This window comes from Enhydra lutris, unplaced genomic scaffold (assembly GCF_002288905.1).
Source record: "Enhydra lutris kenyoni isolate GAN:26980312 unplaced genomic scaffold, ASM228890v2 scaffoldscaffold49, whole genome shotgun sequence".
Classification (NCBI taxonomy): domain Eukaryota; kingdom Metazoa; phylum Chordata; class Mammalia; order Carnivora; family Mustelidae; genus Enhydra; species Enhydra lutris.
Genome location: NW_019154133.1, coordinates 6,146,720 through 6,164,077, shown reverse-complemented (window position 1 = coordinate 6,164,077; position 17,358 = coordinate 6,146,720).

Sequence of the window (17,358 nt, the reverse complement as noted above, 5' to 3'; positions counted from 1 at the left end):
GTGTTTCTTCTTCTTTCAGATTTACATTAAGGAAGAGTGATTTGTTCCTTAATTTGATGATGACAAGGAAGAAATTTTCACCTTATATCTTAAATGATTGTGATAGTTCATTTTATTATCAACATGGAGGGTGTTTTTGAATGAATTTAATATTTAAATTTGTGAAATTCAGATAAAGCAGATTGTCCCCCTGTAATAGGGTGGTCCTCATCAAATAGAACAAAATGTAAGTGGCCCTGAGCATGAGAAAATTCTCCAGCAGTCTGCCTCAGACTTCATCTTCACCATCAGGGTCTTTTAAGCCTCCATTAGTCAGCATTTAAACTAAATTATACTATCAACTCTCCTGGGTCTCTATAGCAGAGACCCACTCTGCTATCCCCACTCTGCAGATTTTGTACTTTCCAACCTCTATAATCTATAATCGTATCTGTCTGTCTATCTATCTATCATTCTATCTATCTATCAGTTCTGTTTCTCTGGAGAATCCTGGTTAATATAATAATTTTTTAAGAAGGAGCTCAACTATATTGCATCTTATAGTCATTAAAATATACAATGGATCTAAATTAATTTTTCAGATTAAAATTACTTTCCACTTCCAAAGTATTCTATAATAGAGTGCTGAAATTCTAATTAGTGCTTCTCTTTAATTGGCAAGGGTGTCAGGGCATAAGTTCAATTTCTGTGTGTGCCTTTGACACACAATAACCTTAGACATCTAGTCCTCTTTATGAAACATACATATATATGTATATATACATATTCCATATATACACACACATAATGCACACACATATATATGTAAATACATATAAATACACCATATATATATATATATATATATATATGGTTGTGTGTGTGTGTGTGTGTGTATACACATATTCTAGTCTAAAGTCTTAGTTCAAATGGTACTCCATTCCAAGCAAAAACCTTTCATAAAGACTTAACTACTTTGGGTTATGTCTTTAGAAAATTGTTTTCTTGTTGTAAGAATAAAATTGTTATCAGTGGTGAAAGTGTCATTTATGATTATGCCAAGAATGAAATAGAGAAATGTCATCATTATAGGAGCACTGTTAGTTGAGTTTTTCATCTGTGTATTTTTCAAAGTTCTTATAGTTAACACTATTATTTTTCAATTTTCCTTTCTTTCCAAATTGCCACAGTAGACTGTGTTTACTTTTTTCTCTGAAATTTATGTATATGCATTTAAATATGGTAATGGCCTAATTTAAGACTCCTACTCTGAGCGGAGAGGTGAATTAAAATTCTTAATAAAGTTTTAAACATTTATGATTTGCTATAGTGCTTGATACTGCTCAAGAGATAGAATGTTTGAAAATAAATATGATAACAAAATAAACTATTATATTCTGTTATTTTATGTTTGGTGTTAGAGCAAAAATGAAGGGCAATCCCACACATTTTTATGGTGTCATATTCTAGGCAAATATTTATTACAGGATAAAAAATCAGGTAACTTTCTTTAAAAAAAAACACACAGATGATTTGTACTTGGGAGATGAATTATTTTTAAGTGAATTCCTAGTACTATGTCCATAATCTCTACCCTTAACTCATTTAAAATTTTCATGAGCAAGCTGAAATAAGGTAAGTGAGTTAAAGTTATAGAAAGCATAAGCTGGATATATAGTGATTAATTTAGATCACCAGCTGGGCTAGTAGGCCAATACAAGCATAAGAAATTATAATAGGGATGCATAAAAAAGCCCTCAGGAATTTTTCTGCATTCACAAAAGCATAGTAGGAGAAGTTGTAGTTCTTCAGGAATCTGCATGAGCCAAGCTATATTAAAGTGTTTATTTTAGGTTTAAGAAATATAAATCCAAATTAGTATGTGTTGTGAATTGACTTGTGCCCCTGAAAAAGTTGCTCAACTTCTAATCCTGTTTTTTTTTTTTCAAAATAGGGTCTTTGCAGTTATAATAAAATTAAGACAAAGTCATCCTGCGTTGAGATGAGCTCTACAGATATCTTCATAAAAAGAGGGAACTTTGGACACAGAGATAGAGGAGAATGCCAGATGAAGACATTTAAAGACACAGAGAGGAAAACCATGTAAAAGTGAAGACAGAGATTAGATTGGTGCATCTACATGTCAGGGAACAACAAATATTGTCAATAACCACCAGAAGCTAAGGAGAGACAACCAAGGATTTTCCCCTAGGACCTTCAGAGATAGCATGGCCCTACTAACACTTTGATTTTGGACTTCTGGCCTCCAGAACGCTGAGAGGATACATTTCTATCATTTAAAACCACTCAGTATGTGGTTATTTGTTGTTACAGCCCTAGGAAACTAATACAGCATGTGTTTAAGGAAAAAGAAAAAAAGATGACCAAGATTTTGTTATGTGTGGAGCAGATGAATGCAATGGGAATGTTTAGTCTGGAAAGAAGTAACTGAAGATAAACATGACAACTCTTCATTTCAAATTTAGAAAGAAGGGCCATGCATACTCTAATGGTATCGATAAGTAGAACAAGGATCAATGAACTCCAGGTATGTGAAGAAAGATTATAGTTCAGTACTAGAACTTATGAATGTTTAAGATTACAGAATCTGAAATAACTCTTTCTTAGTGGAAACAAATTTCTAATCATGTGAACTTAGTAAGAATACTTAGTAAGCTAATTGCTTTTGTCACTTACCAATATGCCAAGGCCATCTTTCCAAATTAACACATGTAGATTTACCTTTTATTATTTTTAATTTAACAAGAACCTTACTAAAGAACATTAAGGTTGTTTGCATGCTTTTGCCATCAGAAACAATGTTGCAATGAATATTCTCAAGGTATCCTTGTATATTCTTTTTATAAGTGAGATTCCTAATTGATAGCATTTTCAAATAGATACTGCTAAATTATGTCTCATCTCTTTTTGGTTTGAATTAAAACCACCTCAAGCCATCTGATGTCAGGTTAGCCAGAAGTCCATTATTTTCCTTCTGGGGCCCCTCCCTTGTCGTAAGTCACCTAAGATCCCATAAGTTCTACTAAAACCGAGACCAGGTCTGCTTCCAGAGAGAAAGCCAGAAGATCTGGTCAAGCCATTGGTTTAACCTATTTTTGACTATCTTTTCTCTCACAGCTACCATATGTTACCAAAGCTGAAAACAATTTCCCATGCAATGTGACATGTTCCTGTTCATTGCTGCATTCATCTATTCACTGCGGAGATGACCCTGATGTGCACAGTGTTTCTTCCAGGAGATGATTCCTGGAAGATGTATAGCCAAGAGTAAACTAAGCCTGAGCTCTTGGGGATACCATTATTTATGCTGTACTCAGGATGATGGCTGTTGTTCCCACAAAACCTATCCTCTAAGTTAGGGTAACTGAGTGGAATGGATTTCCCACCACTGCTATGGACCTCTTCCTGTGCCTCTTCCTCACCTCTCCCCCCAAATTTCCCTTACCCTCTGAAATTTGACAAATTTAAAGTAGACTAACCAAAAACTTAGGAAACAAATATCTAAAATCAGGAATGAAAGAAGGGAAATTACTACAAATCTTACAGGAAAAAAAAAATTATAGGTGATACTTACAGCAAAATGATGCCAACAAATGTGGTAGATTAGATGGCAAATTCGTAGAAAGATATGAAATACAAAAGCTGAGTCAATAAGAAATATAAAATATGGATGCACCTGTAACAAGGAAAACAATTGAATTGGAATTTTAAAACTATACTAGAGGGGCGCCTGGGTGAGTCAGTGGGTTAAGCCTCTGCCTTCGGCTTGGGTCATGATCCCAGGATCCTGGGATCAAGCCCCACATCAAGCTCTCTGCTCAGCGGGGAGCCTGCTTCCCCTCTCTCTCTGCCTGCCTCTCTGCCTACTTGTGATCTCTGTCTGTCAAATAAACAAATAAAATCTTAAAAAAAAAAAAAACTATACTAGAAAATTCCAAGCCCAGTTGACTTCAGCATAAATATATCAAACTTTTCATTAAGAAATAGTATCGGGGTGACTGAGCCTGGGTGGCTCAGTCAGTGAAGCATCAGACTCATTGTTTTGGCTCAGGTCGTGATTTTGCAGTCATGGGATAGAGCTCCATGTTGGAGGAGTCTGCTTAGGATTCTCTCTCTCCCTCTGCCCCCCCCCAACTCTTGCTCACTGGCAAGCTCTCTCTGAAGATAAATAAGTAAAATCTTTAGTGGCAGTATCATTCTTCACAAACACTTCCAAAAAAAAAAAAAAGAGAACACCTTACAACTCTTTCTGTGAGGCCAGTATCACCTTGAGCAGATAAAAGATTTAAAAAAAATGTCTAATATATCATGAATATAGATGCAAAATCCTCAGTAAAATACTAGCAAACAGAATCCAGCAACATATGAAAGGAATTATGTGCTATGAATAAAAATAATTTATCCTAGGAATGCAAGGATGGGTTTATATTAAAAAATCAATTAATGGAGTGTTCCCTATCAATGAATACAGGACAAAAACCATATGATCATCCTAATAGATACAGAATAAACATCTGACAAAATTCAATCCACTCATGAAAAACAGTGAACAAATTAGGAGTACAATACTATCATAAAGTGTCAAATATCCTATTTTAGAAATAACCTGAATACTCATTTTTCCAAAGAAGATACACAAGTCCCCAAAGTGCAGGAGATGTACAAATCATTAGACATCAGGGTATGCAAATCAATGAGATTTATTTCTTACCCACTAGGACAGCTAGAATTTATTATTTATTTATCTATTTTTTTTAAAGATTTTTATTTATTTATTTGAGACAGAGAGAGCAGAGGGAGAGTGAAAGGGAGGAGCAGACTCCCCATTGAGCAGAGATCCCAACATGGGGCTCAATCCCAGGAGCCTAAAATCATGACCTGAGCCGAAGGCAGACTCCTAACCAACTGAGCCACCCAGGCACCCGAAGGATGGCTAGAATTTAAAAGCTAAACAATAGTAAATATTGTTGAGGATATGGTGAAACTGGAAACCTAATGCATTGCTGGTGGAACAGAAAATGGTACAATATAGTTATTTATATATAAATAATTTGTCAGTTCCTCAAATACCTAAACATAGAGTTGTGATATGACCCAGCAAATGCACCCCAGGAATATCCCTAAGATTAATGAAACATATGTCCACACAAGAACATGTACAGGATTGTCAGAGCAGAACTATTCATAATACCCACAAAATAGAAATAATCCAAGTATTTATCAACTGATGAATGGACAAATTCAATAATTTATATTTAGTACTTATTAATATATTTGATAATCATGACACATATAACTTTTTAATATATTATAGAATGGGATATTATTTAGAAATAAAAAAGAAGTATTGTCAGATGCTAAAACATGTATAAATCTGGAAAATATTATACCAAATAAAGACCTTAGTAATAAAGCCCACATTTTTGTATGAATCTATTTATAGCATAAGTACAGAATAGACATATCCAAAGATACAGATTAGTGGTGATAAGGAGTGACTGCTATTGTGTATAAGACTTCTTTTTAGTGTGAAGAAAATGTTCTACACTTGATCATGGTGATGGTTACACAACTCTGAATATGAAAAATATCAATGAATTGTAAGCTTTAAAAGTCTGAATTGTATGCCATGTTAATTATATATGAGTAAAGATGCTATATAAAAATAAAAATGAGAGAAAAAGATGGTTTTCTAAAAAAATATTTTGATTGTAGGACCCAATGGAACATACTCTCAATTAAACTAAATAATTTGGTAGGGAAAATTCTAGTACACCTCCTAGTATAGAAACATTCCCATAAATTGGAATAGAAAATTCAGAAATAAAAAGTGGGGAGGAAGTTTATTAAGAGATTTATTTAGGACAGATTGAACTGGAAGGAGCATAAGATAATTTAAAAAGTGAGAGAGAAATGGGGGGGGCAGAGAAAAGTTAAAGTTGCCTGAAGAAAGAAGCAAGAGAGATACAGAAACTTTAAGAATTCTAGTGCAGCCAGGGTATAGATAGTAGGTGATGGGCAGTAGTTTAATATGAAACCAAAGTAGCACTATGGGGTTTCAGAGACCATGTTAAAGGCATTGATGGATTTTAAGAATAGGATTGATGTGATCAGAGTTTCATTTAAGATCATTTTGGCTAAAAGTGAAGGATGGATTAGGTCATGAAACTGAAGGTAGATCAGTTAGAAGGCTGCTATAATAATACACGGAGATTATGGTGGCTTGGATATTGCAGTGGAGCTGGAAAGACTAATAAACAGTCAAGAAATGTTGTGGAGTTGAATCAGAGACCTTGGTGATAAGTTGGATAAAACTGATAAGAAATAGGAAGAAATCTGGCATGATTCATAGGTTTCAGTCTTGTCAGCAGACAAATGTGGACCAAATAAACTTGAAAAAGAACACACATAGAGGAACAAATCTAGAGTTTAAGGCTGAAGGTTTCATTCAGATCTCCACTCTGAGTTTAAAATACTGCTCAGAAATTTAAGCAGGAATTACCCAGGCCTTGGAGCAAAGTGTCCAAAAGCATCAGGATCACTTGTGGGTGTGTTAGAAAAGTAGACTCTACCCACGTTCCAGAATTACTGAGTCAGAATCTGCATTTTTAGGAAGAGCTCCTGGTGATTTGTATGCACATTAAAGCTTGAGAAGTATTGCTCTAATAGGATGTTGGATGTATGGGTCCAGAGTTCAGCAGGAGAGTTGGAGTTGGAGTTGAGGACATGGAAGTCAATATCATATTATCACAAATAAAACCACAACTAATGATAAAATTATATATATCTTCAAAGAATGAAAAGTTGACCATCCATTCCATTATGGTATAATGACTGATTGCATATAATACTGATCATTCTTATATTCAATATTTGTAGCCCCTGGTTGCTACTAAAAACTATAAAGTTATAAAAAGTCAATTTCATCAGAAGTATAATTCTGTTTTCTTGATTATTGTTTCTCCTCACAGTATGTGACACACTATATCTAAGCATGCTTTGCTACTGTAACTACACAATGACAATAAATAGTATTCTTTACTAGAAAGAAAAAAAGATGTATAGATACAGATATATTTCCTAGATTTTTAAAATCTTCTTCCAACAATTTAAGCCAGTGCACCTAATTTTTTTCATTTCCTGTAAATCTGATTTAGCACAAATTTACACCTGGCAGATAATTGACACAGAAAGTCAATGTTTAGAAAATTGGTAAATTTTAGAAGGATAACTTTTCTATAGGACCAATTTATTCTTTTCTACAAATAATTTACTCCAGTGTGGTTTCACCCTTATATAGCCAATTTGTCAACCAAGACCTCATACCAGGCAGACACACTCAAAAAGCTGTGTCTAAACTTGTCTGCATTGTATTTTCCAGCTTGATTCCAACATTTCAACCCAGGACGCTCACTCTGCCCTGAACAGTGTGAGCGCATTTAATTACAATCTGACATGTGTATTTGAGAGAAACAAAAGGCTGTGAACCAAGGGTGATGATTAACTGTTCTACTGGATAATTGCTTAAACTACTACTTATATTATGCTGCATTATCTCTTTTGAACAAAGTGATTATTGGCCTTTTGTATGGCGATTATCCAAAGTAAGTGCAATCTTGCTGTTTTAAGTGTTGTCAGAGTTTATGTTTAATGCACTTCCATTACAATGAGAAGTACAACTTCGGGTATTCTTTCTTTATTTGAGAACCTTCCTGGATCAGTCTCTTGCAGTATTGATTCTCTACTTGGAATATGCAACCTCTTCTGGTATTCTGGAGGAAGAGAATTCAAGACATAATGATACAGTTTTCAGGAAGAAGATACACGCATAGCTTTTGTATGCATAGCCAAAGATGGCAATATTACGATCTAGACACACACACAAAATACCAACAAACTGGTAGGTTCTGAAAAGCTTTGAGAACAAAACTGATGTTCAAAACATTTTTTTAAAATATGTTTACTTTTTACTGGACAGTAGATTAGAAACCACAGATTTCATTCACTTTTGTAAATATGAGTAGTCATAGGTGGTTATCATGATGGACAACTACCTTTGCTATTTAGAAAAAAAAATTAAATCCCATCCTTTCAAAGTTTTAATATGTTTAGGTGATTATCTGCCTACAAACTTTGTTCCTCTCCAAAAACTTCTCATCTTTCAAGTGTATGCTTTCTCAGAAGGAAACGTTCATGATCCTAATTGATTCAAGTGATTTTAGTCTACTAAAAGATTTTGCATAACTTCCAGAACAGTCTCTAATGAGATCAGAGAACATGTTATTTTAATGTTTTCCTGGAAGTGTAGTTGGTATACAATAAACTGCACATATATAAAATGTATGACTTAGTTTTTAAATATGTTACATCACTAAAACATCACAATGAAGATAAACTTCACTTACCGCTCAAACTTTTCTCATGTACCTTCGTTATCCTTTTTTTGCATTCTTTCCTGAAACCACTCCACTTCCAGACACACTTGGTTCCATTTCCTAACACTGCAATTTTTTCTATTTTCTAGACAGTTTTATGTAAATGGAACAGGGAAATGTGTACTCCATTTGGCTTTGTTCACTTAACACAATTATTTGGGAATTCATACATATTGTCTTTATCAATGGTTTATTCATTTTAATGCTCATTAGTGTCCCACTGTATGGATATGCCACATTTGTGTCAATATTACCTGTTGGTGGAGCATTTCTTTCTTTTTTGTTTTTTAAGATTTATTTATTTATTTATTTGACAGACAGAGATCACGAGTAGGCAGAGAGGCAGGTAGAGAGGCAGGCAGAGAGAGAGGAGGGAGGAGGCTTCCCGCTGAGCAGAAAGCCCGACGCAGGGCCTGATTCCAGGACCCTGGGATCATGACCCAAGCTGAAGGCAAAGGCTTTAACCCACTGAGCCACCCAGGCACCCCAAGGTGGAGCATTTCTATTTATAGTTTGTATCTATTGCTAATAAAGCTGCTATGAATATTTGTTTACAAGCTTGTACTGACACATGATTTATTTTCTCTTAGGTAAATGAAATAAAACCAAGATAGTTTGATCATATGGTAGATATATGTACATTTTTTTTAATTGGCAAACCCTTTACAAAACGGTTGTACCATTTTACAATCCCAGCAGTTGCATATATTGTTGCCAACTCCAAAATTGCTGGGTGATGAGGGTTGAAGCAAAGATGTCAGTAGTATAATGGGAGGGACTACATGATTTCTTTGCCTTTTCCTTATTTGGAAACCAATTTCAGTTACAGTTTAGTACTTTACTGGATCATACAATACCCACCCAGTCCTTTCCCACAGTATATTTTGCATGGGAAACATTTTTATTAATATTATAACTGTATGATAACATGATATTGAATCACTATAATGTATAGTTGAAACAAATAGGATATAATATCCCAGTTATACTTTAACTAAAATAACTGTTTTCACACATACACACACATACACACACACACACACACACACACACACACACACACATCATCCTCATCTTTCATAATGCTGAAAAATTATTTCCAAACCAAGAACTACCTCACACTTCCTCTAATTGATTAAGCCAGTGAAATGGGGGCACCTGGATGGCTCAGTCGGCTAAGCAGCTGCCTTCAGCTCAAGTCATGATCCTGGAGTCTCGGGGTTTGAGCCCCCAGTTGGACTCCCTTCTCAGCAGGGAACCTGCTTCTCCCTCTGCCCCTTACCCTGCTCATGCTCTCTGTACCTTGCTCTCTCTCTCTCTCAAATAAATAAATGAAGTCTTTAAAAAATAATAAATGAAGCAGTGTAATAAAGGTGGAAATGGGTGAAACCCATTGATTTTTTGACAAAAATTCCAAAGCCATTTGTTCCTTTATAAATTCTACAAATCACAAATTTTTACATAATTTATTAAAATGCTGTCATACATCCAGAGTAAGTGTCTATTCCAACTTAACTGACCATTAACTTATGGCTTCTTGCTTCACAAGGTTTAAGAAAAATTCTCTTTTGATAGAAGTAATGCAAGTTTTTTCCCATTAATATATAAACTTAGGGAGGATTTTTCTTGGCAGAGCCTCTCCTGTGAGGTGTTATCTTTTGTGTTGGGGAGCGCAGAGTGAGCTACACATAAGTAGGGAAGCAGGTTTTCACTCGCATTTGCAAAAAAAGCAGAAAGGAAAAGACACTTTCTTATGTGTAGGTTGCAATTATTTGATACCTGTTTGTTTCAGTGAAAGTTCTCTAGTGGATATAATGGCCTTGACTCAACTGATTTGAAAATCCATCCTGACTCATACTCAAGCTCCTGACAGAGATTTTTATTAATTATTTATGCCTTTACAAATGTTAATCTGCTGAGTCAACCTTAAGGATGTGTAAAACAAGTGGGCATGTGGGAGACTCAAGGAGCAGTAGATTATTATTATATCACTTAAACATGATTCCTGCAGTCAGGGATTTTGTAGATATATCTGGGTTTGAGTTCTAATTTCAAAACTCAATATTTAGTATCTCTGTGTAGACTAGTTTATACTCCACACCTTATTTTATGTGTCTATATAACATGAGTGATACATTTTATTTTCATAGGGTTTTTAAATAAATTTTATAATAATGTAATTTTTTTTTCACAAGGTTGTTGGAAATAACAGTGAGTGTAAAGTGTTTGAAACACAACACTTGGTAGGTAGTAAGGACTCAAAAATAAAGGTAGCTGGCTTTCTATGTCAGAGAAGAACCATGTTAAGTGGGGGTTATAACAGAAACCAGATGGGGTAGAAGAAAAAGAAAAAAAAAGTCAGCATCGGGTAAAAGATGGTTCAAACGGTGCTCTGTAGGATTGTCCAGACTCTTCAGGGTGGACAGAATAATGGTCAGTATGCATTTGGTAGGGCATAAAACACATCTGATGACTTGGCACAACCACAATTCAAGATGACTTAGGCGGAATTCGTGTACGCTCCGTAACTACTCCCTTGTGCTGAATTTCCCATTTTCACTGACACTCCTCTCATCTCCTCCACTTATCAAAGCATTGATCTTTCAGTCATATTTGATTTATAGAAATCCTTTGCAACTCATTTGCAATCAGTCAGCCAAACCCACTTTTTATTTATTTTTTTATGTTTTCTAGTGTGGCATATTGCCACATGATCTTTGTCCAGTTCTTAGAGCATCACCAAGCAAAGGGGTGAGAGGTGGATTCTAACTTCAGCTAGCAGTGACAAGGACCAGAGTGTGTCTGCTTCTTCCCTGTTAAATGAGAGTAGCAATCAAGATAGCTCAATCTCATGGAATAGTGTGGGCATTAGATATGATTACAGATTGGAAGTCTTATAAATATCAGGCATTACCATTAGCCCCATCACCATGGTGAATTTTTGACTCATGGTCTTTGCTTTAATTTCTTCATAGCTTGATGTCTCCATCCAAAGGGAAGAAAAAAAAGTTCTAAAATCTGCCTTCTGTATTATCCCAAATCTCAGAAGCAATGAAGCATGGAGAAATGTTTCCTAAAATGTAAAGCATTTTATGTTAGTGAGCATGGCTGTTTACTTCGAGAACTTTAATGGAATATGCCATAGATACAGATTTTTAAAAATTAAAGAGCTATTTTGAGTGACAAATCATTTCTAATGTGCAAAGCTTGAGTGGTAACTACAGTTATGTGTGGGGGTGGGGGGAGGTGTATACAGTTGCCCAGCAAAATATCTGGTTAGGGCTATTTATGATAAAGTTGAAGAATCTTTTTCTTGACACTGCAAGTAAATCTATAGAATCTTTTTATTTTTACCTATGAAATATGTAAGAACATGTTGTTGGAATCACTTTGGAAAGCACTGTGTTATAAAAGCTTAATCCTGAAAGCCTAGGTTTAGGTGTTCAATTTACTTCAATGACCCTACATTCAGACCAAACTCTACATTACTAGGAAAATAACATTTGCTATTTCACATAGTAGAAGTTTGCCCTGACTTAGCACATTATCAGAGATTCCATAAACAAAACATTTGAAATGAAAATTACACTGTATCCCAATTAACATAACCCAACTGACTAGAAATCAGTTCCTATAACTCTGTACACATGAATATTTAACTGTAAGTTTGAAGAACTGAATTTTTATTTAATTTCATTTTAATTTTGTCATACTGGGTATATTTCATGTGCATAGTAGCTATGTGAGGCCAGTGGTTACCACACTGGAGAGCACGGATAAAGAAACTTCTACCGATTCCAGAAGTTTTGCTGAAGAATACTACTACAGAAAGATATTTGAAATGATAATGTACAAACAACCAGAAAGTTTATTGCATTTTCATATCCCCACCAAACCTTCAAGTTTAAGAAAATGAGGAGATTTGTATATAATTTTTAGCTCTACCAGGAATTTGCCTAATTTTTTGTAAGAAAGATGGGATGATATTTGCTTCATTCTTTATTCTCTCATCTATAAAAACACATAAAATTATAGAATGTATTTTAAATAGTGAAATTATAGATTTGTATATACCTTGTTTTAAATTATTTAATTCTGTCTTGCAAAAGTAATTTCAAACATTCCATCTATTTCAATATTTAGATGCTGATGAAATTATCTTCTATCATTTTGATGTTACATCAGAAGAATATTTGCTTATTAGCCATTCCTACAGATGAAACAAATAACAAAATTAAGATAGTAACATACTAAGTACAGCATTTTTATGATCAATATTTCCTGGAAAAAAAAACATCAAATGTCAATGAAATGCTCCACTGGACATTTTAACCTATTTTTATATCCTTAGAAACATTTAATTCATTGAGTTGTTCACCTGACATTTTTACAGATTGCTTTGATTGTAAAAATGTCATTTTAAAATGATGTTTTTACACTGCCTCAGTCTTAAAAATCAAATGGGGGATAATTCTTCATTTGAAGTTATTAAACATGGCTATAATCATAAAAATGTCATTTTAAGATAATTCTTCATTTGACCTTTTTTACACTTAGCTGCTCTGTTCTTCCTTAAAAATCTGATATTAGAAATGAAAGTTAATAGAATTTGAAAACCATACTTAAAAATTTAAATCAGGATTTCATTGCTGATGTTGCCATGGTCTTCAGGGAATGGTTTTACTACTGACCCCCTAAACATTACGGTACTGGACATTATTGGTGGAATATGTATGTGCATGCTTGTATGTGTGTGCATGTGAACCAACGGTGACACCCGACCGTGCTTACTTTTATCTTCTCAAGAATAGTCTAGGACTCTTTACAACTTTCATCTCCATTATTATACTCTTGGAGTATATTACTCTCTATGGGCAAATCACACAATAGCCATCTTCTTCCAGTCATGGTGACGATGAATATGGCTTTGTAGTCATGTGATTAGGACAACTATTTTCATGCTAACTCTGGGTATTGCTGTGTTTTAAAGTTTGTTAAATTTTTATTTTGTATATATACATCCTTGTACAGAAAGCAAATAAATAGTGGTACTCAATATTTGTGTTTTCTCAATGTCTTTTTAAGGGCGTGGTAAGTATACTTATATTTGGGGTGAATAGAATAATGACAATAATGATAATAATATTTCAAGCACATATTTTTTTTAAAGATTTTTATTTATTTATTTGACAGACAGAGATTACAAGTACGCAGAGGAGATAGGCAGAGAGAGAGGAGGAAACAGGCTCCCCGTCGAGCAGAGAGCTGATGTGGGGCTCGATCCCAGGACCCTGGGACCATGACCTGAGCCGAAGGCAGAGGCTTTAATCCCCTGAGCCACCCAGGCGCCCCGTCAAGCACATATTTTATGCCAGGCACTGAAGTGACAATTTACACTGGCATTGATTAATTTTCATGACAATCCTGTGAGGGGTATATTATTGATTCACACCTAAGGACCATGGATCCCCAAAGGAACAGAGCCAGAGTCTGAAACCACGCAGGCAGAAATACTGAGATAAATTAGCTCTCTATGCAGAATCCTTGGAGTTAGGCAGGAGATTGGCTTCAGAAGAGGAGATATAAGAAGGCACCTAAAATCATCTTTCTTCTCCTCCCCCTATTTCAACTACAAGCTTTTCTCCTCTTTAAGGTAAGCAGGGCCATAAACAGATAGGCAGCTAGGACATAAAGAATACAAGAGAGACAATGATTTTAGGTTTTCTTTAACTCTGAAACCTCTGAGTCTCTAGAAAACAGTGACAATGACAAGGATCTTCCTGAGGTAATTGTAATGATACTTTGGCTAGTAGGCATCATTGGATCCTCCAAAGAAAGTCTGATTTAGGGTACCTTAACCAAACTCTTCTTCATTTTCTAGGGAAACAAGGAGGGCCAGAATAGGTCATCTGAGTCTTTTTTACCCTATAATCTAAGAGAAGCCCAGAAGCCTCTTCTTGGTGTCTGAAGAGGAGGCTAATGACCTACCTTCTACTACATTCCCAGTCTACAATAGTGTAGGCCATTCTTGTCTCCCCTATCCTTGGTAGAGATTTTATTTGGTGTTCCCTAGCAGCTGGATCTGAGACTGATTGAGCCATCAGGGAGAAATAACAACTCAAAAAATAAGCCCATAGGCTAGAAGGAAGAAGGAAAAAATGAAAGTTAGAACAGTTCCACAAAAAAGAAGACCTGCTAGAAGAAGTCACTGTAAACCTAAGTAACAAAAATGATACTAGGATTTAAAGAGATTCAACTCTAGTACACATAAGGGGGAAAAAAAAATCCTTGTGGATTTTTCAAGTTAAAAAGTTCCAGCGGAATATCAAAAGAGAAACAGATCTTTGTTGAGACTCACGTTGGTGTCTTAGAAGATCAATTTAAAGAGGTAAGCAATGAAAATTAATTACCCTGAAGAAAGTACTCAATCTGCAGACTGAATAATCTTAACAAGTTACATAGGTTTAGATGACAAAACACACTTGGGCATTTAACAGTAAAATTCTTGACCTCCAAAACCTAGGGAAAAAGTTCATAAGCTTTCAAGCTGAAATAAAAATTACCTATTCAAAACAAAACAAAATAACAAAAGGAATTATATCAGCATAGAAGTTCCATCTGCAACTGTCAGGCTTAAAGATGGTGGGATGGCATCTGTTGACTACAGAGAGAAAAGTTGTCAAGCTCAAAATAATAATATCACTTAACTATCAGGAAATTATAAACAGATATGCATTAAATAAGAGTACCTATATTAACAACTTAGAAAAACGTACTTACCAAAGTGTGCTAATGAAATAACAAATGGATCAGAAAACAAACCACAAGATACAGAAAGTAGAAAAGGAGTGAGAACAGGGGTGAGCCCTGAAACTTTTTATTTGCCATAGCCTCCTATTGTGGTTTTTCCATCCTTTGATCTTGCTCTGTTCTAACAGCTATCCATGCTGTGAAACTCAAAATAATTATAAGCTCAACAGAAGGTATAACATAAATGTTAACACAGATCCTTGAAATTGAAGAGCCAAAGAAAATTGTAAGTCAGAAGTGAAAGCATTAAACTAAAACAGTGAATATAAAAACAGAAGAAACAGGTATGTAGCATGACAAGGGGGTGAGCAAGTGAGATGGTAGAGGTAAGCACTGGGGAGAGGTTGTCTGATGGGTCATATAGTATTTTATTTTCATATACTCTTCAAAAGAAATGTTCAATTATGACTACTTTGTATAAAACAAAACTACTACAACAGAAAACTAAAGCAGAATTTAGAAATGATAAAGAGTAAATAACAAATATCAAACTCAAACCAAAAATATTAAAAAAATGAAAAGAAATAAAAGCACATTTAAATTTTTTTTTAATGGAAGAAATAAAATCAAACCGAACACTCCTATTGAAAGAAATATGTTGTCAGAGCTCCTGAATGGTGCAGTTGGTTATGTGTCCAATTCTTGGTTTCAGCTCAAGTCCTGACCTCAGGGTCCTGCGATGAAGCCATGTCAGGCTCCATGCTCCGTGTTGACTCTGCTTAAGATTCTCTTCTCTCTCTTCTACCCCTCAACTTCACGCTCTTTCTTTCTCAAAAAAATAAACAAAATCTTAAAAAAAGAATTATGTTGTCAATTTCAATTAAGAAGTGAAATCTTATTTTATGTTTGCTAGTGATTGTAAAATGGTTCAAATTCTTTACTCTTTCCAGTATCCACACCAAAGGGGCAGAGTCATTTCCCCATTGTTTAAATCTATAGCTCCATGTAAAAGTACCAGTGTACCAAGGTATGAAGCTAGGTCTCAAAATGTATTGTATGTTGCCCTTTAATTGCTGTGCTACAGCCAAGATGACATGCTTGGTATAGCTTGCTGTAGGATGAGACATGTAATATAAGTTGAGTTGTCACAAGTTTTTCCAATAGAGACCACCCTTGATCAGCCAACAAGTGAAAGAAACCAGACAAAAGATGAAGAACTCCCACTCATATACAATCGACTATGGATACATAAAAAAATCCAGCTGAGATCAGCCAACCATGGGCCAGAACAGCTAAATGCTGCCACAAAATTGGGTGAACTATCAATGAATGATTATTGTTGTAAACCTCTGGAGTTTTGTAGTTCTTATTATGACACATTATTATGCAAATAGAAAGTAAAAAATGTTTATAAGAAAGACACTAAAACAATATATATCATAAAGAAAATTAGAAATAAAGGATTCGATGGGAGACACTAAGCAAATGCAATAATAGAGAAAGCAAGGAGGCCAAAATAACATTTAAAAAAGTGAAATCTAAGGTTAAAAGCATTTATCAAGACAGAAAAATATTGCATAAAATTAGAAAGCATAACTTATAAAGAAAACGTTACAATCATTAACTTGTATTTACCAAAGTACCTACATAAACTACTAAAAAACCTTAATATATAATATTAATGGGATATTTTCATATGCTTCCCTTAAAACTTTACAGCTCCGAAAGAAGAAAAATAAGTAAAAATGTAGGACATTTAATTCAATCAAGAAACTTTGTTTGTTTGCATGTCAATTCTTAAATTCCATTTAATAGCTTTTTTTCTTAAAGCTCTAAATATTTTAAAAAAATATAATGATACTTCCTGTTTCTTATTCTGTAGGCAAGATGCTTAGAAGTTGGAACTGTATTCTAACAAATAAAAAGCTGAACAGACTGAAAAATTAGCTCTTCTTAAATCCATAAGGTGAGGACATAGGGCAAACCACTCTTGCCAGGATTTGAGAGACAGGCAAATAAAAACAGTCATGTCTTCCAGAGCAGAGATTCAGGAGCAGAAACCACCATGGAAACCTGACTGCAACTGATGGATTGCTGGAGGCTCATTGTGAACAACTCTAAGAGTAAAAAATTCTAGGAGGACTCATCCAAATGGGACTCACATACTTTTGTG